The 26025-nt window shown below is 40.7% G+C and overlaps 1 protein-coding gene across 1 annotated transcript in view; it reads right to left on the bottom strand.

The window, feature by feature from the left end:
* Window positions 1-26025, bottom strand: part of ppfia4 (PTPRF interacting protein alpha 4) — a 53830-nt gene that overhangs the window by 22381 nt on the left and 5424 nt on the right. The gene's annotated exons all lie outside the window — the stretch shown is intronic.

The following is a 26025-nucleotide window of genomic DNA, read 5'->3' as shown; positions in this document are numbered from 1 at the left end:
AAAAAAAAAAAAAAAAAAAAAAAAGCTCTGTACGTGTGTATGTGCGTGTGTGAGAGTGTGGGTGTGTGTGTGTGTAGAGAAAAGAGCTCGAAAATTGTTCGTTCAGTCGCTATCACACACACACAACAAATACACACAACCATCCGTCTGTATTCTCTCTCTCTCTCCCCGTGAGTGTGTAGGTGTGTGGCTGTGAATTTGTAATTTGCACATAGTTCAGCACTGTGGAGAGATAACCTTCACCACACACCTGAGTCTGAATTTCAGAAATCACCACCTCATTCATGTATTATCGGTTCCCATCATGCTAAAGTACGCAATATTATATATATTATATATAATATTATACTTTAATAAGCCATAGATTACGGTTTTGGGCAACCAAACCACATTAGTATTGCAGTTGATGTAACGCTCTGCATTTTGTATTTCTCTTGTGAAAAGTATATGTAGCAGCTGGTTGATTTTTGCATATAGATTGCAGTATATTAAAATATAGAATATTATATACTACATCAAAATAACTCTGCTTTTATATTCCTGCACTGTGATGAAAATATGAGCACTCATCACAAATGATGCAACTACTTCTCTGCTCACCAGTTATTTAGTTTTGTTTTTTTTTAGCTGTGTAGCTGTGTTTGAGGAAACTGACCCTGGCAGAGGCAAAGGGACTGGACAGAATGAACGGGTGACATCCTCTTTCACTGACACATCTTTTCCCCTTCACCAGTTGATTAGTTCACAACGGTTACTGCTATTTTTGTATTAATATATGATCAACTGTTATTTCCCCTTTAGACAATTCTCTCTCATACAATTATCACACAATTGCTTTCACAACAGCTCCATTTTATGGCACACACATTAACCTGCCAATTTCCCAACTGTTGTCCTGTTGTGGGCTGTTGAAGGTAATTTTATGAGAAACAGGTAAGCACTGGCAAAATGGTACACAACAAACAAAGTAGTATATTGAATGAATGAATGACTGAATGAAGGCTTTATTTCAACCATGTGTGCGTAAAATAAGAAAAATCCAGCAAATTTAAAGAGTTAAAACCAACAAAAACAATGTTCACTTACATGTCCAAAAATGAGCAGGAAGAAGCATACGATTATTAAATTCTACCCCGTCTTCAATACTCAGTAGTCAACAATCCTTGGTTGACTTCAATAATAGAGTCTTTTCCTGCAAAGCGCACTGAGAAACAGCTACTGGCATGCATAAAATACCGTAGACTGTTTTCAGAAAAAAATCATGCAGTGAACAACACCCAGCCTCTCACCTTATAGCAATGGTACTTCTGCTCTGGGTAGATTAACACGACAGAGTGATGCCAAAATAAATATAAATTGATGTAACCTGGAGTCAGAGAACAGTGACTGTGAGCATCAGTTGGTGGGAGGAGAAGAAAAGAGGATAATATGTGAATGTGCAGAGAGCATATAAGTATGAAATTAACTGGGGAACAGATAGGTGGTGACTGTTCATTTCAGCAATCCTATCAAAACAGGGTTAAAAATCCAGGAAACTAATCCAGGATCAAAATCATGAGTAACTAACAGAGTGATCATTCCCTTTGGAGAGACAGTGAAGAGCAGATATGGCATCACTGATAGTGTATAATGACTGAGCTCCTTTTACTTCTGTGCACCAAATAACGCTAAATTAACTCTGCTGTAAATCATGGTAATTTACTAAAGAGTGAATAAATAAATGCAGGGCTAAGGAATGGAGAATGAAGGAGTCTCTGGGGAGACTCAGATATCACAGCTCTGCAACTCTTGACCAAAGACAGAGAAAGGCAGCAAACAGCAGAGAGGTAGACTCCACCTTCTTCTGATAAATCTTAGCCAACACACACAGGAACTGTGACCACCACAGCCCCCATAACACCTAGCCTGGGTGTATGGATGAAGTAGGCAATGACACAGGCACTGTTGCCATGGCAATGTCTCATTAGGAAATTCAAGTGTTGAGCAGTACACAAACTTTGCATGAAAATTTTGTTAGTTGCACACAGGCGCAGATACTCTGAAACACAACGCACATGCACAAAGCCGCTAAGAGATTTTCCTTCTGCGTGACAGTATGATAGTTCTTCAGAGCATAGAGAGAGGCAGCTGACTGCAGCACCTGACAGATCCCCTCCCTGACTTATGCTCTAGAGGAGCAACTGCAAAGCTAGTCTTCACTCTAGGATGTTGAATGTGGAGCACAAATAAAGAAAGCCAACACAACCAATTCGCTTTCATTATTCTTCATGGCTGAGACTACTGTAGTAAAATTGTGCGTCTGCATTATCATTGTGAGTCATGAGCAAATCTGCCTAAGTGAAGCACATTAGGGACAATGCCAAGTTTGACTGAAGCCTTGCCAGCTGTGGACTCACTTTGAAATGCTGATAATTCAATGGAAAATACTCTGGATGGAAACACAACTCGGTAAATCCCACTCCGAACAGGTGTTCAGAGTGGGATTTAATGAAACCCTTGAAATTCAAAACATTAAGTGAATCGAAAAGACTTTGAACTAATTTTCAAAGGATCTTGATCAAATCTGGCAGAAATCCAATAATTCACCACAATGAAAACATTCGCATTGACAAGCATTTAATAATAATTTAATAAGATTATTGACCATAAAGTTGATGGCTGTAGCAAAAGCATTTAACAGTGATAGAAGAGTGCAGCTCTGCCTACTTCCCAAATATCTCTTTCTTATATTTCAGCAGGCAAAGAAGGTGTCATATGCCTGAAGGTTATCCAACTTTCTCTCCATTGAAGGCCTGAGCCTAGAATAGCATCCATTCATATATCCCATTTTTCTTCAATAGAACAAAGCAAAACCTGCAGCAGGAAAAAGGGACAAAAGAATGAGAGGAAGGAGGAGAGGGGAGTACTTCCGCTGCTCAGATGAAAGGACAAATATAAAGAGTTCTTGTTGCGCATCAGTAGAATATGTCTCTCCAATGCATTTTGTGATAAACACAGGATAAGTCAAGCACAGGCCGTCATAGAGAAAGAGAGATAATTTCCCAACAGTACATGACAGATATTCATCTTCTTTATTTCTTGGACAAAAACATCCAGCAAGCCAAATCAATCAGTAAAAGGCGTTGTGGAGAGAGTGCCCATATTTCTAAACCAACATGCAGTTTGCAAACGAAGGAAGGGACAAAGTAAGATGGGAGGGAGAGTTGGAGGTGGAGAAGGGGCCATATCTCAGAGTCATCAGTGCTGTAATCAATACTCAGGCAAGGACACGTGGAAAGTGCGGAGGAAGCTGTTTAATATGTATGTGTTGAATCCCTACCTGATACATGTAGGTGTTAAAGTGGGTCCCATTCAGAAGGTGGATCTTCAGTGTTGGGTTCATGGCGGAGGTGAAACATGTCAGACCCCTCAAACAGACCCTCCATAAAGAGAGAGATGGGGACAGGTGGAGGATGAGGAGTGGTAAAAGGGAGGGTGAGGAAAGCAGAGGAGAGGGCTAGCTCCTGTGAGTCCTGGTCAACACTGAGTGTAGCAGGGCTGGATGAGAATCATGAGCTGCTCCCTGTGCCCTCCGCTGGGACAACAGCACTCCACTAGTCAGCCTGCTCAAACTACAGCCTGGGGCGGGCCGTGAAGAGGGGCGAGGAGACAGAGAGAGAAAGTAGAGGGAGGTAAACGGGGACAGGCGAAGAAGAACAGGGACGCAGGGTGGGGGTAAACTTGTATGATTTTAGTGAGTCGGAATGGCAGAATGAGGCAGAAATAATCAGGAAGGAGAAAGAGGAGCAGAGAGTGGCTAATGGAGGGTGGAGGAGGCAAGGTTTGGACAAAGACTGCTGGGGGCTCAGGCCACCTGTTCTTGGTTGCTCGCACACACACAGACACACACACACACAGGTACATGAAAGTTTAGGCACTCAGATTGAGTTTTTAAGTCATATTTGGAGCTAATGCCAAAAATTAGCATGAAATGAAACGCTCTATTTCCCTCTAATAAAAACTCCAGTCACTGCTTACTCAACACAAATTCAAGAGACCCATTTTCCTCCAGCGTGACACTGTGCGTGCTGACTCTTTCTATTTATAAATGGCAGCCTGCTTTGTCCTTTTCTTCCCAGTAGGATTTTCACTGTGCCTGCACTTGACCCAAGTATATCCTCTAAAAAATATGTTTAATGTCTACATTTTCTCATTACATTCTTTGTGCCATCTGTAAAATTCAGTCTTATTTTTTTGGTATAACGTGAGTGTTGCATCAAAGCACATCATACAAATATTGAAATTAACAGTGAAAACACAAATATTCATGATCTATATTATTGTATTGTTCTTTTTAACCAATTTACAGCAGATCATTATTAGGGGCAATCATGAGGAGTAGCACATTGATACTGTTGTTTACATGACTCTATAAAAGCTGAGTCAAGTCTGAGAAAATTCCTTGTCTAAATCCACCCAAATAATCTGCTCTGAAAATGAAACATTTTACAGAAAGCTGCTGTGCAAACTTGGAAAATTAGTTTGAAAGACAGGGCAGCAGAATCTCTTGAGCAGATGTAAGGAAAGTTTTCATATTATAAATTTCTTATGTTTATCAGCTTTTCTAAAGTGTTTTCAAATACACAAGAGGTGCAGTGACTACGTGACTACTGTATCTACTGTAACAGCATACACACCTTTGCTCTTCTCTAAAAACAGTAATATATTGTATTCGTAAACTAATCATTTAGCATTCGGTGTTTAATTGATTACAACCAGTGGTGGACAGTAACAAAGTAAATTTACTGTACTTACATGAGTTCATTCTCTGCATTATTTTAGATTCATATTATTTGAATGTACTGTTTCAGGACACATTGTACTATGAAAACTTAGGTATTAATAGAAGCAAGTACTCCTGTGCTTTTACACAAGTCATAGTTCAACTTAGCTGCTTTCATTTTTGTTGGAATGACGTTTGACCATGTGGGTCTGTACCTTCAGTCAATTACTGGACCTGTGCACTATGTCCACCACTGATGACAACTGATGACAGCTAAGTGTCATCTCCCTATCATCATGCACGTCACCTCTTCGTGGGCTCACCTACCCACTTATTCTGTTCAATCAATCAAAAGAAGAAACAAAAACTGTTTATTTAACATTGTAAACGTTGGGAGTGGCGGAGCGCAAAAGCCCTGTCTAGGGCTTTTTGCTTGCACCTGGTTGCCAGGGAAACAGGGTTCACAGGAGAGAGAAGATGAATCACTGAGACAGATAAGTCTGCACACATCAAAACATCTCTTGGTTTTGTGGTGACTTCCACCTTTAACTGGCAGCAGCTCACTGCAGACAGGAGCTTCAGCCTGAAAACAACTGAGAGGCCACCCACAGCGGTCATTGATGCTGTGTGGGTTAGTGGTGACACAGAGACCCCTACTGGCATCATCAGGTACTCCCACAAAATACGAGCAAACCCAGTCGTGTTTGAATTTCCACAAAGATGCAAGCAAAATGTGTCTTTAGACAGGCCAGATATGCAGTGGACACTGGAATTGAAAGAGGTTAAAAAAAAAGTAATTGATTTGATTCTGCAAACAACGGCTATGTGATGTTTCAACAGGATTTAGAAGAAGAAAGAGCAGAGAAACCAAAGTGGCAGGAGAAGCCAGCGTATGGTGATACATTCTCATCCTTGGCATCAGTGGGAGTCAGCCTTCATAATTTTATAGTAAGAGACAGAAACACAAAAACATTCAAAAAAGCACTGAGCAGTCATACACAAACACAAACCACAAGGTAACATGCACATCAACAGTGCCGACAAAAACACTAAAAACTTGACACGTTTGAAGTTCCAGTTTCTGCAGAGGAATTCACAGCAGAGGGAGACCTCTGATGGTTTTTTCTGCTTGCTTGTTTTGTTTTTTTTTTTCGGGGGGTGGGGGTGTTTATCTGACAGCCTCTCACAGTTTTTGTTCTCTTGGTTTTTTTCTTCGACCAAATCTCACTTCTCTTGCTGCAGTCTCACTACATTTTATTACTTTTAGAATCTTAGATCCTCCATCAATTGTCTCTTTCTCTTTCTTTCTCTCTTTGCTCTCCCCTCCTCTTGCTGCCTTTGTATCTTTGTCAATCATTGCTTATCTCAGCTGAACTTTCCCTTGATGGAGAGCGGCCATTTTACATTGTAACACAATGTGAAGCAGAAGGCGTCCCTCACCCATTCCATCGTAAATAAAACTAATGGAAATGTGGAATAAGTGTATTATTATGCAAAGTATCAATCTCACTGAAAAATTACATTATCACAATCTATACGTTTGCAAATATTATTTTGTCCACTAAAACTCGATACTAGCATCTTTTAAAATCAAAATCTTTGGCATTTAGGAAAATACACTTTTGCCTCTTTTTCTTTTTTTTTTTGGTCTAGAGTGAAATGATCAGATGGATGTCGCGCTCATGCCTGTAGATGACTATGGAGCTCTGACCAGCAGGCAGTGGAGCACCTCCAAAGCTCACTAATTAACAATTTTATACAGACTATTTTTTGGCCAGGACCCATAACTTCCTCTAGCCTGAACTGGTTGCCTGGCAACTGCTTCCAGAAAGAGATAGATCAGCACATGCGCTTCCTTGAAAACAGCAGGTTCATGTTTTTAGTTCTCAGTTTTAGGAAAGTTTAAACAAGAAATGCTTAATTATGTTTATTAGCGAACTTTAAACGTATTGTTTGTTACCTTTGAACAGAGTCATCTATTTCAAGTCTTTAAGCTCAGCTAAGCTAAACTAAGCTAAGATAACTAGCTAGTTGCTGTAGCTTCATGCTTTTTGGAAACATGTGAAAATAACATCAATCTGCTCATCTAACTGTTGGCCAGAAAACTAATTATTTTTCCTGAAATTCTAAACTGTTTACTGAATTTTAATTAAAATCTAAACTATAAACAGCAGATGAGAGCGATAACCCTTTTAAGGCTCTGAATAGCATCTGCTTGGCTTCCTGCCTCAACAAGCTCTGATGGCCTGACAGGGACGGTGGGCGTATGCAGCCTGAAAGGTGAGTGGCAGCACAAAGAAAGTCCAGGAGTTAGTTGCTGCTGCTGCTGCTTCTCAGAAATCTGTCACAATTGAAGTGGCCTATATTACGATATCTTCATTTCCATGAATGCAGAGCACATCTTGATTACAGTATTAAGGATGGTGTGAAAATATAGTGTGCTTTAGAGAAGTCACTAAGATTGAAATTGGAACACTGACAACTGAACAAAACTGAAATGGCATTTTGGAAATTGACTTATTGCTGTTAACCTATCCCACCATCTGCACATCAGACACAATCATTTCTCTGGGAGGAGTCATCATTTTAGATTACTGCCTTCCTCCTCTCCTCATTGTGTCCTGCCCTCTTCACTTCTCTTTATCAGTCCCCTCTGTCACCTCCTGCCTTCTGCCCCCGCCTGAGGCACCTGTGTCAGCTGACTCTCTCTCCTGCTGTTCTCATGACAGCTCACCTCTTCTCCAGCTCTCCTTCCTTTTGTCCTCTTCAAGCTCCAGGTCATGTCAAAGGGAAGCCTGTTACGACTGTAATGCACACAGTCGTGTGAACAGCAGCTGCACTTAGCCTCTGGCTGCATACACTTTCACATCTGAACTCTCTGCGTGCCGTCATAACTTGAAGAAAGGGAAGGGCGGGAAAATCTAGTCATATAAAGACACTGTCTGCTCACATCTTTACATATAAAATGTAATACATCATATTTAATTTCTTGTGAAAAAGCAATCGTAAACCAATTTTTGACACCGTTTTTTCATATATAAACCCCTACTGTACACAAACACACTGAATCATTCACTGAAAAATACACAAACTCACACACATTCAGTCCATCCCAGCTGTGAGCTCCGTTTCTCAGATGAAAGTGCATCATAGTTCTAGAGGAAAGCAGGAGATGCATCAAACACAGCTGTATTAATATTTATTCCTAAATCCAGAGTAAATAAACTGCTCCAAGGGTACGCCCAGCATAATTTGCTCATAATCTCCTCTCTTCCCCATGCTTCCTGTAGCTAATAATGGCTGTGAGTAATGAGGCGCCTAGGTGTTGTGTGTTTGTGGAGGTCACGAACGCAGCTCTTGCCCTTCATGGGGCGAAAACTGCAGTAGCAGGGTGTAACTGTACACCACCGTGAGTGTGTGTGCATGTGTGCCTTCACTAAGTCCACAATAACAGTAACTGTAGTGATAGAGGCACAACAAGCACCTCTAATGGTGCCTGAAAGTGAGGCGACAAGCTGCTGTCCTGTCCTGCTCCTCTCCCACTGCTCTATCCTCACATTGATGGGAACATGGAGTGTAGGACTGAACTTAAAGCAATGAATATGGATAAAATGTGAAATTCATTCAAACTCCAAGTATACAGTCAATACAGTAGATTACAGTAAATTTCAGAGATGGCCTATTGTACAATTCTAATTGTTGTACAGTATTGGCTGATGTGCCATCGGGGAAAGGAGTGGAACGCTTTTCCAGCCAGAGTTAGATGTGAGTGATATCAGATCTCAGAACAGCATTGTGTCCCATGAATGATCTGTTAGCATTCATCATTGAAAGCTAACCTAACCTACAGCTGCTTATTGATTGTTTCAGTCCTTTTTTCGGGTGTGAACTTGTCACACTGACAAAGAGCTTGGCAAGTGGAGCGGAAAGCAGCTTAATTTGGAGGGTTTTGCATTGAGGATAATCCTGTGAGTTTTGGCTGGTGGTGAGCAATAGCCAAGTGTGTGTGTTTGTGTGTGTGTGTGTGTGTGTGTGCGCCAAGCAATTCTTGACTCAGCCTGTACTGGTCAATTCTCTGTTGTGATATTGCACGGATAATTTGTGTGCATTAATCGTTTAGAGAACGCAGCAACAAAAACTGAAGCTAATTTGGTGATTTAATAGTTTGAGACAGAAAATGATTACAGGAGTCCCTCCTTTTAAGAATACTTTAAGACACTGATTTACTGCATAGACAGAAGAGAGATCCATGAGGCTGCTGGGAGTTAGCTAGTAAGTTAGCAGTTAGCAATATAGCTGTGCATGAAGCGTTTTAATGTATGTGCAACTCCTCAAGACCAAAGTGTGCTTATCGGTGTTCTGTGTTTCAAATTCAAGCCAGATGATGAACCTGGAAAGGGGCAGTAAAATAGTGGATTGTGTGATTATTATTTAACATCAAATATATTAGAAATTACAGAAGTGACATCTAAATTGCTCCCCCCTGAACCAGACATTAAATGTCAGTACTGAACAATAAAAACCGAAGTCTCTAAAGCTTGGAAAGAGAAAGGTGAAGCTGTCCAGGCAGAGAACAGCAGCAGGCGGGGGGGTGAGGCAGTTTGGCTGTTTGTTTTCTGCTTGCCCAAATAACAACCCACAATCATGTCACCTGTTGGTTAGTGCAGTGACATTCTGAAGCCCTTGAGTTTGGCTGCGGGCAGAAGAATCGACCAGAAGTAATTGGATTGTTTATGTTGGGTTATTGGAGGAGAGGGTGGAGCTGAGGAGGAGTGAGGGCTGGATCTAACCTGCTCGTTTCTCCATCCTCCTGATTGGCAGGCAGGTGTGTCAATCACATGACAGCTAAACCCTCAGGCCTACCGAAAATCATCATAGTGCTGAACGAAACTAGTCACTGACACCGAACACACGTTTGGAAAACAGAGCTCATGAATCAAGTGAGAAGTGCCGTTGCCTGCCGCCCCCTGATGGTCACAAGAAAAAGGCACTCCCTCATTGGTTTTGCTCTACAGCCTGTGGGGTCTTTCCAAATCTTTATACACATTCAGCATGCTCGCCTGTGCACTACTGTTGTTGGATTTCATGTCAGGCTACACAGATTGCAGTTTTGCACTGTTGTTAATTAAGAATATGGATATGTATGTACAAATGTTCTAGAAATTGCCAGATGGAGATTGGAAGATTGTACATGTAATCAAACACAGTGTGAGCTCAAGTCTGGGTAAGTTCTGCTTAAAATCACTCTTCATGCTTCAACTGCAGTGGCTGTATAAATAGATGAACACATTTCAATAAGAGAATGAGAATGAACGGTGAATTAATGGTGGATGTATTTGCCAGACCTGTTATAGACTGGTGACTGGTTTATTCCAATGCCACCCAATGTCAGGACATATTGGCTCCAGCAAGGTGTAATTCTGTGCAGATAATAGATAATGGACGGAGGAATAAAAATAAAACAACAAAATAAAAAATAAAGTGAATTGGTTGTGGCTTTTTAGTTAAAGTGGGTATTGCACACTGCTTCATTTTCCAATCTCTGCGGTGACTCTTATTACAAGCTATAAATTATGTTGTTATGTGTAATGTGGAACTTTTGAAGCCAAACACCATCCACACTAGGCACGATGAAGCCCCACTTTCAAACCAAACCCAGTTCAAACTGAGACATTTCACTTCTGATGCTTCACTCTTCCTTCAAAAATGTCTCCATGTGAATATGTGTAGTAATATTTTTGTTTTAAAACCAAATGGCACGATATTTATATACCAGCAGGATGGGAGCTGCAGAGCACAGAAAATAGAGTATTTTGATAACAGTGTACCTCAGTGTGAGACGGTTAAAGCTGAAAATGGATGTTCAGGAGGAGCATTGGAAGAAATATCAAATGGTAATATCATATCATATCTTCAAAGCAGCATCCACCACAATGGAAGATTCTTTTTCTTTTTTCTGAGAATATTATATCCACTTTATAAAGCAAACCACTAATTTATATATATGTGTTTATATCATTATTTCCCATAAGCGCTGCAATTTGCTGTGAACATGCTTTTTGCCATTTCATATTTTCTCAACAAGGAAGTCAGGAGAAAGGGGAGTGGGAGAGTCAAGGAGAAAGAGCGAGAGCAGAAGAATAGTGCGAACGGCTTTCTGTCACGCAGGATCCTAAAATACTCATCTTTTATTTCCATAGCTCCAAAAACATACATGCACATACTACAGCATGTACACACTGTGTGTGTGTGTGTGTGTGTGTGTGTCTATAAATACACACACAGGTGTTTCTATAATTACACTGCTTGACATTGGACAATAGGCTCTGTGCTGAAACTTCAGTATTCATACTGATTCTATAGAGCTCTGGATGACAGGACATACATAAGGCTCTGTCAGCTCAGCACACATACACACATACACATACATACACATACACACACCCTGAAACTGCAGCAACACTCAGCTCTTTATAAAATGATTTCCCTTTAATCTGGTGGTACTATGATGGCCATGGCCATAAATCAGCCGTGTCTATGTTGATGTGTGTGTGTATGTGTGTGTGTTTGCATCCATCACAAGGCCCTGGATGATTTATTTATGAAATGTGATTTTTCTTTCTGGAGCTCTCTAGCCTTGAAACTCAAGCTCATGGCTCTGGCTCTTTCTCTCTCGCTCACATACATGCACACCCACACACACACATCAGTCACTCACAATCATACTTTGCTGTTATACTGATGTACAGTATTTGTGCTGCTAAGAAATGACTTTGTTTATTTTGGGATACGAGGATTTAAATAGTGTGTGTGTGCATGTAATCTGCACGTTTGGGAGGAATGGGGTCATTTACGGTGTGTGTCTTGGAGCTTATATTATGCATATGCGGATGTATATATAGTTACTGCAGAAGTCTCTTATTTTGTCACCAGTTTAAGCCCTGCTAAAGTACCATTCCTTTTCCTTATGACTCGTACAGTGACAGCTAATTTTCACTTAGAATACAACGCTTTTAATACTGCAGTGTGTATGTTTGTATGTACATAGATATAGATATAGATTTTTTTGTGTTTATGAATTAACTTATTTATTTATACCAACAATAGCTGACAAAAGTTTAGCAATAATTACTGCATATATATAATGATATTGGTATAGTTGCTGGTATGCAATAGACCTTTCATGCATAGTGGTCACTAAATGTGTCAAAAAAAATTATCACAATACATTTTCCTTATTAATCAATATAGATATTTATCACAATATGTTTTGTTTTTTTTTGGGGTTTTTTTTGCTGATGTTGTAAGTTCAATGGTTTTTATGCAGACAAAGGATTCACATCATACATTAACATTGTAAGAAAACACAACTGGCAAAAAAAAAAAAATCAAGAGCAGTACTCTTTCTCTCATACGCAGTCTTCTAATTTTCTTCCTCTTATTTCTTATTTCTGCAAAAGAAACAATGAAAACTAAGTGAATACTCATTTTTGTAATTAATAAGTAAACAACTTATTAAAATGGCATAATAACATTTGGCAGACCGGTTTAGTCTGCTCCGTGTCACTTAAAAAAAAAGGCCCTTTTTCATTAACAATGTATTTATTTTCTGATGATAATACCTGTCCGCGCTGACCGTCATCATCATGTTTGTCAGCCTCTGCTCCTCTCTTACTCATGTCTATCCTCTTTTCCAACCTTCTTTGCCTTTTCTGTTCTTGGCTGAAACTCAAACAACTAAATTCAGCTCATAATAGGCAGTGGGCACGTACATGCAAGCCAGAAAAGAAAGGTACTGAGTGGCGGTTGTTATGCTCATTACTGCTGTTTGATATTGAGTAAATTATGTCCAAAGCATATCATCAACCTTAATTTTATTGTGATCCCATTTTGAAATCGTTTTATCGTCCAGGCCTACTAGTGGGTGAAAAATGGTGGAGTTGAAGAAATATTTATGAGGATGGGTGTGGCAAGGATTGCGTGAGTAACTTCCCTTCTACTTCTTTGCTCTTAAGTGTGTGTGTACAAAGTGAAACTAGTCACACTGAGCAACTGAGTGAGCTAATCTGTTCTGGGGGTCTATAAATATTGTAAATGCCATGTGCCTGCAGTAGACTTTCGCGGCAAGCTACTGTATGATGTCATCCTGGCACACCTCTAAATACACAGCTGTGCTGCCAAGGCCTAATATCCATGGCAACGCTGTGATGTGGTGGGCAGGGATGCAGAGCTGACGGCTGTTTCATGGATCCAGCAGCTCAGCCTCTAACATCTCCAAACTTCTATATTTCCCTTCTTTCATGCTGTATCATTCATTTCCTTGGGTTACTTTTTTCTTTTTTCTTTTTTTTTTCTAATTAATTGATTGGTACATAAAGTATCCTTTTTTTCGAGTGGGTGATAATTTAATATGCTAAAAACATCGGTGATAAAAATAATTGTTAGTCACTTTAACTATCTACCTCTGCAACAGTAGCTAAGCAATGCTGTTAACTAGACATGTGCATAAGGTCTTCACAGGGAATCTTTCACTGTGTATTTGATTAATTGGGCAGACCACTTACTCATCACAATGTATGACATTATTGTATTCAAAAACATCTAATTCCTCCTGAAGCTGTGTTGATTTTGGGCAATACTTACATCTAACATTCCTTTTCTTTTATCGTTACTGAGGCCAAGCAATAGCTTCACTGCCATCACAGCAACACAGCCCTCATCCTCTGCCCCTGTTGCCCAAACAGTTGGATATTCTCTTCACTATCACACAAGCACAAGGAAAGCAGCCAAAAGTCACATGAGGAAGAGGAAGAGGCAGATGTGTCTTGTTGACATTGTTGCTCAAATAATGTGATCCTGACTTAAACAATGGAAGCAGCCATGTAAAAACTGAGGATGGGTTGCAAGTAAATTGCAGTTGTACTTTTCAGTACATTTCAAGATTGCACTGCAAATTTTAGATTGATTACATTTGTCCTAATGTACGGGGGATTCCTCCACACAGTCCATCAGCTAGACCCACTAACACACTGAGGTACGTGGCTTTGGCAGCTGATCAAAAGCAGCAATCAAGGCTGAGGCTTCACAAAAGAGTGGATTCAAACACACACACACAAAACATGTAGCTTTGAAAGAGTAAAATCAAACCAGTTTGTATTTTCATCAAAGATAAAATTGATCAGACCTCTGAAAAAAGACACACACGCAAGACGCTACATTTCCAGTTCATCGGTCAGTCTATCATAATTATTAATATACCGATATGTATTTTTACTGTCGATGTTATATTTGGGTTATTTTCTTTCCATGGAACAGACATTGGGGATAGGCAAAGAATCAGCCCAGCTGGGTATCAGACTGAACCTCTCTTTAAGGAAATCTCACCCACATACTATAAGGCTTAACCACATGGCTAATAGAGTGCCTGCTATCCTGTATGTGTTCTTTATTGAATGGATCAGAGACACACTTTACACTAATTCAGCATAAATCTATGGGAAATCAATATTACACAAGACTACTTAAATATGATATTTGTGTAAGACAGGAGGAATCCGTCCACTTCTCGCTCAGCTTGAGTGTTACATTATGGTCCAATACCCTCCAATACCAGCAGCAGCTGGCAACACACAAAATGATATATGAACAAATACCATGAGAACAAACATGTATGCCATTCAGAATTACCAACTTTAGAAACTTACAAGACAAAGACCTTTGAGAGGTTGTGGAGTCAGACTCTCAACTACTCTGGACCAGCCCACCGATCGAAGCAAAGTATAGAATTCTCTGTTATGAATATCATCCTGTGAAATCCTTTGCAGAAAACTCCAACATATCTATTTGTTATCTGAAAGTTTACCTGTCTTTTGAGTTTTGGAATCATTAGTTTATGTGGTTAGGAACTCCTAACCGATGTTAAGGAACTTTCTTCCACCTCAAGATAAAAAAAAAAAAAAAAGGAAAAATGTTTGGATAACTCACAATTAGTTTTATTCCTGCAGCTGCTTTAGCCAGCAGTTAGCCCCTTCTTTCAGTCAGAGCAAGTGCAACACCAGACATCTGCCTCTCTGCTCTGGTGCCCGTCTTTCAGTCTAGCCAGGGACAGGCTGCCAAACTGTCCACAGAAAATAGGGACGTTTGGTCACCCTAACATAAGGAACCTTTCATGTCCCTCCATGCCCCTGCTGTCAGCAGGAGCATACGTGACTGGCCATATTTATAAATTAAACTACTCATACGTGAGTAAACTGCACACATGTGCACAGACACACATATACAGAGTTGCTGACAGTCCTATGGGACAGAAGGTGTCAGGAAGTCAACCCCCCCTTCTTCTAGTTTCCATGGAGACTGGATTTGCAGACCGTTAAGGTGAGCAGTATATAAAGAAAAACCCTGAGTCTGCACGTGAACACACACACACATACACACAAAGCGTTTTTAGAATGTGGCTGACCAACAGGCAGAGAAGCAAAATTGTAAAAGAGGTAAAATGACGGAGAGCAGGATTAATGACCATACAGTATGTGTTGTGTTTGTGTGTCAATGAATGTACGTGACTGTGGAAATGGCTGGCATTGTGCCCTCAGAGTGAGGGGGAACACTGTTGGGATGGACATATATTCCAATGGGTCAGCATTAAACAAGTGCCAACTGGATGTGTGATGTATTCCCACTGGGGTGTTGTGTGTATGTGTATGTGAAAAACACCATGATAACATTTTTGCCAAATGACAGGAATAAAAGTAACCTGATAGAGATGACTAGGATGGAGTAGAGGTGCTGACCTGCCACACACACATACACACTTTTGCACATTCAGATGATCCAACTGTAATAATAAATGTCCAATATTTGGTTTGCACTCAATGAAATCAGCTTTAAAAAATGCTTTGTTATTGATTCTATGTATAAAACCAGGGAGCTTAATTATCATTGTGCTTATCTTGTTTTCATGAATGAAGATAGAATAAATTGCTGCTTACAGAGCAGTGGAGTATTCCCCGGGGTGTGACAGTTCAAATGCTGTAAATCAGCCAGATTGGAAGGATTTAAGCAGCTGTTCATGGAGGTTTGCCAACCAGGAGCAAGCACAGTTGTGCTGCATTAACTGTTAATCTGACTCTTAATCTGTAAAGATGGATGGCTTGTTAAAACAAGAGCAGTATTAAATCTAACTCAGGGATCAAAACACTGTAGTGCCTCCATTAAATAAATGCTTTTTCACATGATGATATCAATATTTCAGCATCATAAAAGGAATATAAAAGGTCTGCATTATATATTGTATCACTGTCCTCTCCTATTCCGTGTGTTTTCTAATCATCCCTTATTCTCACTCTTCAACACGTTGAATTGTTTATGAGCATAGGTCTATTTACCAACCATGGAGTAAATAAAAGAACATTTAAAAGAAAAAGACTGGAAAGACATTAACTTTTACTATAGAAAATTGTCCATTCTGCGTGTGTGTGTGTGTGTGTGTGTGTGTGTGCGTATATGTGTGCGTATGTGTTTTTATATGCAAGCATGTGTGTATGTATCAGGGGGCACATGCTACAATGCACACACAACCTGGCGGAAAGTCCATGGCCAATCTGGACCAATTAGAGTGTGTGTGTGTGAGGCCTCCAGGCCCCCTGACCCCCAGTACTGAGCAGAAAGTACTCAGCTTCAACAAGATGGCGAAGGGGAGAGAAGAGAAGAGAAGAAAAGGGAAGAGAAAAGGTTGCCATTCATTTGCTGACACAGGATGCTGACATGAGAGCGAGACATGGAGAGTGGAAGTGCAGGAGCAGATAGGAGGAGGCAAAAATGAACAGATCACGATGACAAAAGGATGTGACTGAAACTGGAGAGGCAGTTCGTCGGAAGTGGAGGGGCGGGGGGGGGCAGGAGATAGGAGCGATGGCACTGTCCACTGCAAGCTGCAGAGCTTCATATGACCTTTATGTAACTGAACTACACGCACTTCCTCTCTGTCTCAGTCTTTCTCATCTCTACTTATTGTCTTCTTGGTCTCACTTTCACACAGAATGTTTCATCTGCACAAGGGAAAATACAGAAAATATCAGAATTAAGACAGCCGGGGGGATATACTCACTACCACACCGGTGGTCGGGAATCAAATTTTAACTTCATTTTCATGTTGCTCCTTTATTTCAAAATATGTCACCTAAACAGCTAACACAATTGGAAAAAAGTACCCAACAGCAGGTCAAAAAAACAAACAAGTGCGTGCACACGCTCATTCACACACATGCATGGATGCACATAATCACAGCTGTCACCACAAAGATGCTCACAAAAGTAGGCTTTGATCAGCATCCGTCCCAGATGAACTCTAACAATCTGTCCTCAGCTCATCAACCATCAAGTATCTGAAAGTAGCTTCAGTCAAACAACACTTAACTGACTGATTATAGATCTACATAGGATGAATGAATGAATGGATGTCTGAACCTGGTCAGAATATCACACTAAATGTAGCTGAGCGATTTCCATCATATGACAGAACAGGGCTGGTCAATGTGGGGTAAATATCTAATTCCATTTTTTCGGAGTAATATTACAATTGTGATTTGATTTTCCTTTTAATTTTGTGTTTTTTCAAGTGCTGGAGGAGGGTTTGCTGCATATGGGTCATTCCCACCAGTTGCCATTTAAGTGCCCACGGAATAATATGGCTTATTTTGTGTGAAAAAGGGATAGCACCCATTCATTAACCGGGATCTACGATAGAACAAAATGAGGTGTGCAGGATTTATTGCATTTGATAAATTAATAATAAAAAATGAATTTATAAATTTTCATGTGCTGTTGGAGGTCTGTTGTGTTTCTTCTGATGTGGCTCCCAATTCTTACTCTGTCAAACGTCAGGTCACTGAGTAATAGAGTTGAGAATATTGTAGTGTGTCTCAGGCGTTCAGAGAGTTACCTGATCTGCTTTACTGAGTCATAACTCCGTGAGGAAAGCAAAGACACTTGGTTTGATGCCATAAAACAACATCTCACAGATCCCTCAGAGGAGGACTGTGCAGCCAGTTAGACACTCTATGGGCCACTCAGTTCAAAGTGCACAGAAAGGTGTGCAGGAGAGACGAGGAGCTTCTGTCAGTATCTTTTAGACCATTTTATTTATTGACTTGTGATTTATTTGAACAAATTGCTTCAGTAGTGTTTACTTTACAGGGCCAAATAATAAGTAAGCTGCAGAAATTGTAAGTGATGCACTTTCCCAGTCTCCAAATCCACCTCTGTTTGTGTTGGGTGTATTGAATGCATCCAAGCTATCACCTCACCTCCCATAAGGGCGTATACGCAGTTGACTGAGGCAGCTTCTGACCGGGGAGCATGGAGAAGAGAAACTCTATTGCTTAGTATGACAAACAAGCCATGCTTTTGCTCAAGGTCTGACTTACTGCATAAACTCAATTCTTGATTCTCAATTTTTGGGTATCAGTAAGCCAGAATGGGCGTGTAAACAAATTATGAGTGAAAACTATTCCTTTTATCATTTATCAGCAATAAATATACAAATAAAATGAAAGTAATAAAAAATTCAAGCCCAATTACAAGTTACAAGTTAAATTTAATGATGGGGCTCTTACAAATTGCCCAAAATATCTGTTTCCCTTCAGGCTATAGTTTCCAACATAGCAGAAAAATAAACCAAATTAGTGACACGTGGAAATGATAATTATTTGTAAAACTTTGGCAAGGCAAACAAAATCTAAAAGAATATGACTCAAAACGATCTGTGGGATGGTTCGCTGACAGCTACCTGGCCTTGGTGCAGGGCATGTTGGTTTTCTTGACAGGTTTCGTCAGGCTTCACCATTTTGTATGTGAATAAGAAAACAATCAGTGATCAAAGTCCATGCATTAAAATACGGATGAAGAAACCTTGTCTAAGCCTTAAGTTTGTTACATGAAAAATCATGTAATGTAAAACTGCGGTGAGTAGAAGTTAAAGTTTGTTATTGGCCATTATTTCAGGTTTGCAGGTTCTGGTTACATTTTACGTGGATGTGGCAGCTATGATGTTTTTCTCTAAGTGATGACAACAAAGCTTGTGAAGTGCTGAAGCAGGGAGTTACTTCTACACCCATAGAAAAGACAGATAAGTATTTATAGCCATCCAACTGACTGAAAAAAAAAATGATGCTTTAGAAACAACACAGAAATAATTTTCCCTGGTAGCTATAACTAACTCTAGAGGGACCACTTTGTTTCTGTGTTCAGGAACATTAAAGAAATTGTAACAATAAAACAAACCATGAAACCCCTCGCATCTTATAAATTGGAAATAAAGTAGAATACAATCACTAATATCAGCACAGCATAGCAGACATAACAATGTGTGTAACTGTCTTGTAATTGATGGTAACACAATAATCCAGCATCAGTGGAAGTGGTTGCACTTTGTCAGTTCACCTGCATTTAATGGTGTACCAACTGAGAGCCTCATCAAGATCTGGTAGTTCAGAATCTGATGACATGGTCAACGTTATTTCAGAGAGCATTTTAGCCCAATTTTACTTTAGATGATACTAACAATAACTATACTACTATTTCTACCACTTTCATTTCATTCTTAATATATATAGTTAAGTTGAGAACCTATTTGTGAGGGTGGCCATACTTTCTACTGTTCAGTGTCATATTTATATACAACACAATATTAAAGAGCATCTATTACCAGATGAGAACATCCATCGAATAAGTCCCGGCACATTCAACGTGCTGCATGCTAATAGCAAAGAGACAGCTACTGTCGACTGCTGTCAACAGGTGTCCAATTATAGTTATCCAGGTCAGTGACATTTCCTATTGCATTCACCACAGGTCATTTCCAATTCAATGAATAGTCACAATTACTTTTGATTTCACTTCCATTTTTTTTTATCTACTCTGCTGTTAGGATCTTTAAGATGAATGCTTTGCTTGGTGTTAAAACCTAACTGACAAAATCCATTGTGTTAAAAAAAAAAAAAACACCTCTGATGAACCATCTGATGTCACTTTGAGCCCGTGTTTGTGGGGTTTAAGACTTTAAGATTGTGTTCATGTGTTACTGAGACAGACTGTGAGATTTAGCATGAGCAAATGAAAGAGCTGCTGGAGGGTGGAACTGAGGGCCGGAGAAGATGGTGCCAGGCGTACGGTGATGGAGAGGGAGGAGAGCAGTGTGAATGATGTTCTCAGGCCACGTCACCACTAAAACAAAGCAATGCTTACTGACCTTCATCATTGACAGACTGAGCTGGCTGTGGAAGATATAGTGTGTGTGTGTGTGTGTGTGTATGTGTGCGCCTGTGCCCATCAGTTTTTCATACAATTGCAATATGCAGGAGTAGGACAGGCTATTAGTGTTGTAATTTGTTGTACTGCACGGTCTATACACAGCAGTCACAAAGCAAATATTTCCACTGTGCCACTGGAAAGATGGGATCCTGATGGCATGGTGTCAGAACATGTGGGTGCACATGCATAAACACACATGCACATATGAGCATACCCTCATGAAACATACTGTTCTCAGGCTGCCATGGAAATGATTCACTGGACCTCCTCGTTCAATTAGCTCATTTAGGTCTTTTCAGTGCACACATGTAATTGCTGAGGAGCATCTCCACACATACTTCCACTAGATATGGTTATTAAAACCTCTTAGCAAAATAATATTTTGAGAAAGTCCCACCAAAAGTGCATCCAAAACTATCATTAAGAAAAAAGGGAGTCATTGCCTGATATTGGAGCAACAGTGCTCCCACCTATAGCTGTCAGAGCAAAGTACAGTGAGCTGGCTGAGAGATATAAAGCATTATCTGACAGAACGATAGCTAACTAATAGACCTCTCAGCACAAACGCTTAAAGCCATCACCGCTGATAAGACAGAGAGCAGGGGAGCGCAAGCGATAGAGACACAGCGAGCCTGAGAAAGGGAGCAAAGGGAAGAAAGTGAGACTTTGAAGGTGGAGAGCAGATTGGTGTGTTGGGAATGTTAATGTGAAAATGGAATCCTGACTGATTTATCTTGTTCAGTGATTTTAAAGAACTGTTTTTGGTGCTTTACTAAAAACAAGAAAAAAAGAATGAGTCTGAGTGTGTGTGTGTGTGTATGTGTGTGTGTGTGTGTGTGTAACCGTGCACATGTCTTTGAATGGAGCTTGCAAACAGAATGACAGAGCCGAGTTGTGGATTGTGATGAATCAACGGGTCTCAATTTAATATCAACAAAAGATGGTCTAAGACCTTTGCACACCAAAAATATCTTATTATTTTTTTTCCAGAATGTGCCTTGTGAACTTGTACTGTTAATATCTGCGTTGATTGGGGTCCATGCATCATGTATTTATCAGAGACTGTTCTCAGAACACAGTGTCTTTTGGTGTCTGGCCAGCCATGATAGTTCTCTGATCAGGCTCATTCACATTAGCATACACATCTCTCTGTGTGAGGCACATCCAAGTTGCAGTGCGCTATATCTACATGTGAGTGCGTGTATGCAGTGTTCACATATGGACGCACGTGTGAGCGATGCATCAGGTCAGTTGGACACTTTAAGTACAGAGAAGTGCTGAGTCAGTGTGGGCAAATCATGGCTTCGACCATTTTGCTGTGTAATATTTCAATGCTGAGAGCAGCCGTTCACCCGGAGCAGTGGATACTATATGAGGGGATGAAGACATTAACCTGAGTTTGAAACTGCGTCATCTTACCCATCAGTTACAGCAATGTTTCCACAAAGAGGAGACCTGCGTATCTGCATTTATTGCAAAAGTCATTCAGAAAAGCGGCAAACTGAACACCCAGTTTAGCCTGCACATCTTGACACCTATTTGGACGCGTGTATGTGTGTGTGATACCGAAGATGTCACTCAAAGTGACAAACTGAGCATTTTAAAGGGTTATCACTAGCAACAAACGTATACTCGCTTTGCATCACTCACAGTTCAGGAGCTCATAATACACTCTCTAAACAGCGTTGCTGTTTCGTGGCAGATGGGACTACAGCGACGAGACAGCGTGGCCAGACCAGGACTTGCTGATAAGCTTGCTAACTGCAGTAGAGGAAGTGTTGGAACTAAATGTAAAACAAGAGATTTGCTCTCTCCGCGCTCAGACTCTGTGACTTTAGAAATCAATGTTATCAATTTTTTTCCATCTCAATAAAAACTCAGTTGCATATTTAGGATTTATATCCCGGGACTTACGCAACATAAATGATTAACGTTCGCTGAGTCGCACATGGAGAAATGCATGCTTCATGGGAACCATTAACTATAACAGAAATATTTGTCCTACTCTCAAATCCTGCCTTTCAGTTACACCGCCATGCTCTCTCAGATCCCTGTGTGCATGCATGTGCTCGTTTGTGGGTTATTGACAGACAGCAGCAGGGTGTGCACTGTGTTGTGAGACACTGACAAGCTACATTTCATGGAACAGATGAAGCATTTTGAAGTTCTTTAAATCCCTTTAAGGGTCCAGCTTGGGACTTAGCTTCTGATGCAGCTGCCTCTGCTGCTGCTGCTTAAGTCTCTCCCTGAGAAAAACTGGGGTCTCGAAGATGTCGCCCTGATGACTGCGTATGTGTAGGGAAGCATTGAATGTACTAGATTGTTTCATTCTTTCCCCTGTCCTGTCTTTTCACATATGCCCTTGTAGTTGACAACCATGACCTCTGAGACCTTCCCATGCGTCTTTGAAACACACCCCTCCTGCCTCCCTCATCACTCCACCCCCCCAGTGCAGTATTCTCACCGTCTCCCCCTGATGCCTCATCGTCTATTCTGAGGCAGTTGCAGGAGGAAAGGTAACTGACAGAGTTCCAATAGTGTAGTTGTTAGACATGGCAGGACTGCCATGAGCTTAACTGCTGGCTGGAAAACTTCATCTCACTTTCCTCTCTTCCTCCTCCTCCTCCTCTTCTTTCTCATTCTACCTTTTCCTGCCTCCTTCCTTCATCACTCCTGCCTTCCCCTCTGGTGGTCCTGCAACTCTAATCACTCTGCTCTTATTACCAGGGAGAGGGAATTCTCTTTCTCACACACACACAGTGACTCTGCAGCCTCCCCATTATTGGAGCCAGTCCCTCACTGCTGGGGACCATCAGGTATACTTGATTCTGCTCTTTTTCCATCACATGGTCACTTTTGGCCTCTGTTTGCTAAATATTACTCTATCTTCATGTATACACGTCTTCCTTCCTTCCCTCACTTGCCTTCTCTCTCACAGGCAGCCAGGGGGACAAATTGGCACCCGGCTGAGCTAAATGTGCTTGGTGCTGTGAGCCAGATGGTACTGGCAGAGGGATCGAGGGAACAAAGATGGATGCTACTGAGCGATGGAGTGCTGAAGCTGAGGTTTCTCAAGACAGCGGGGGTTAGCTACCTTTGCAGACTGATAATCCATTTGTGCTAAGGGGCCCAAAAGATGTAAACAAGCTCTTCCCCTGGTCCTGTTTGACTCAAGCCTTGGGTGTTCTTGAATTAAGGCCAGACAGCACACTGATGAGGAAGAGGATTGTAGACTGAACTGCTGTAGAAGAGAAGAGACTGACAGATGATGCAGGGCTGTCAAGATGCAGCCAGAGAGGAAAGAGGATGAGAAAGAGACAGACAGTGAGGGAATCGTTTTGTCAGTCAGGGACGAAGATGTTAATTAGAAACTTCTCACTTACACTGGAGTTGTTTGGACTTGGCTCTCTCTCACAAAATTATAGATCTGGCCAGAAAAAAACTTTTCTACTCAGGGAAAAATTACAAACAGTATCAATGGCACCAATCATTCTAATCATAATAATACATTTTACAAGATTAAGGTTAATTGCTACAATCTGGTATAACAGAAACATTTAAAAAGGTCTCATAAAAACTCAAAAAAAAAAAGTCTGATGATTGTACATATTTTCAACAAACCACCAGGTTCATCAGTGTGAGGGGAAACATTAGCGTGGCTTCTGTTAACATCCATCGTGGCACGTACAGAGTCAAATGAGGGATTATTAGGATTACCAACACTTCTGATGTGTGGTTTTATAGCTTAATCTACAAATAAAGTGGTTTAGATAACAGGGATAAACGACTTTAAAATCCATCCTGATGGTTGGATTGCTTGTGTTAATCTGCTTTCGTTTCAGAGATGTTGCCACTGTCCAATCTCAACCACCAGAAACGATACAATGACACAAGTGACGCACTGATGAGGTGTAGCTGGGTAACCAAAATGTCCCTGGTGTGGACTGAGACCACCGTTGCATCGCTACCCCTCTCTGGTCATTTCTCATCCATTCTGTACCTGAGAGTGGGAATTCATAAAAGTCTGGTGCAGTAAGTTGAGAGTATGTGGTCAGGGTGTCTGACTTGTCTGATTTCGAGTCTGTCAGTCCCCTCGCTCTCTCCGTTCCAGCGTTTCTTGGTGACATTCAGCTGCTCACTTCATGCTCTACTTTCCTCCGCATCAACCCAAATTCCAGTATTTGGCACTTACATAACACACAGCAAAAGATTTCCGCTTAAGTAGCAGACCAATGAAATGTGCCTCTGCCTTTGCCCACCCTCCTCAATATTCTCCTATCATGTACACAGAGATGCCCCAGCCATCCATGCATAAGCAACACTGACCGTGGGCATGCTCCCTTACGCACATCCAGCCGCATAGACCCAGGACGACATGTAGACAGTGCTGCTGACATAAAAAGAAAACACAAAACACAGGCAGTGTGTGTGTTCTTATTTGTTTGTAGATCAGCGCATATGTAAGTAAGAACGTTTTTACCTTTCCAAATGTGTGTGTGTGTGTGTGTCATGAATACCGCACCACACTGAGGCTTCTCTTCCTTCCTCTGCAGTGCAAGGTATATTAGCCCTGACACTCATTTTCTCTCACCCCATACCTGTAAGCAAAAAGCACCTCTAGTACAGTAACTATGGTGGCTCGGCACCAAGCCTGCAAGCTTCCCATCTGTTGGCCTCAATTCAAGTAGTGTGAAATAGCCTGCTCTTTATTAGCTGGTCCAGCCGTTACCATATAATAGAAAAAAGGAACAAATTAAGCCCATATATTTATTCAACGTGATACTAACCTTGATTAAGTTTCACTATCAGCTCCTTAATCCTCTTTCAGGCTGTATATTTTTTACACTGATATCTTTATTAATTAACTGTAAAAGTAAGAGTATTGAAATGTCAAAACTCCTCACACAGTCAGTGAAACTGAAGACCGCGTGGACCAAACTGAATGTTTTTTCTCTCTTTTCACATAAAATGCGTTCAATGACTACATTTTCCACAATTCATCATATTCCACCACCTGCAAAACACCATACATTTGCAGCACATTATTCAAATGCTAACACACTGCCCTTCAAACTGTAAAAACATTCAACACCGAATGATGCCAAATTTCCTGTGTTTCTTCAGTAACCATAATGAAACATATAGAAAATGTTGTCACAATATTTACAATAAAATCAAATCATAATCATTCCAAACAAAGCTGGTTGCAATGCCAGCTGAACGTTTTCCCAGGAGTCCTGCTTTTAGTCTTTATGCCAAACAGGCAAAAAAGATGTTGGCAGTGGGATTTTGTCGAGAAACATGGATCGTGGAAGAAAGGTTGGTGGGGAGAGAAGAGTGGCAGGAAAAAGGAGAGTGCATGTGAGCAAGACCTAGAGTGGTGGTTACCAATCAGATAAGGGCCACAGTTATTGACCGTGCTGTAAACTACTACTTACTACTACTACTACTACTACTCTTCGAGAGGGAACGGTTTACATCGAACAGTTGCATCGATAGTTTGAATAATCAAACAAAATAATATGGACATCCTTCAGTGATAACTGAACGATGTATTACAATGCAATACAGTATATTACCATTTCTATGTGTAGTGGCAATTTGAAATATATTGGCTTACTTGGCAGTTTTACAGTAGGATGTATGTTGACTCCCACAGGAGGGAGCGATGTTTTCAGATGAGCAAGAAATTGCCATTGTCAACATGTTAACTGGCACCAATCCCATAAAACTGTGGGAAATTTTGGACAGAGTGCCGGCAGACATTATCACTTTTGAGAGTGTGAATATAACGACAATCGCCAGATTCCTTGAGAAACATAAAATAGGGATGAAGCAGTTGCACACTGTACTATTTGAGAGACTTGGTGAACCAGTATCAATATGTCCAGGTGAGATGTTCAATAATGAAACAGAGTACATGCACAGCTATGCATAATGTAAGGTACTGTAAA

This window comes from Echeneis naucrates, chromosome 5 (genome assembly GCF_900963305.1).
Source record: "Echeneis naucrates chromosome 5, fEcheNa1.1, whole genome shotgun sequence".
In the NCBI taxonomy this organism is placed as follows: domain Eukaryota; kingdom Metazoa; phylum Chordata; class Actinopteri; order Carangiformes; family Echeneidae; genus Echeneis; species Echeneis naucrates.
The sequence above is the reverse complement of the archived record's forward strand: the minus strand, read 5'-3'. Positions and strand labels throughout refer to the sequence as shown.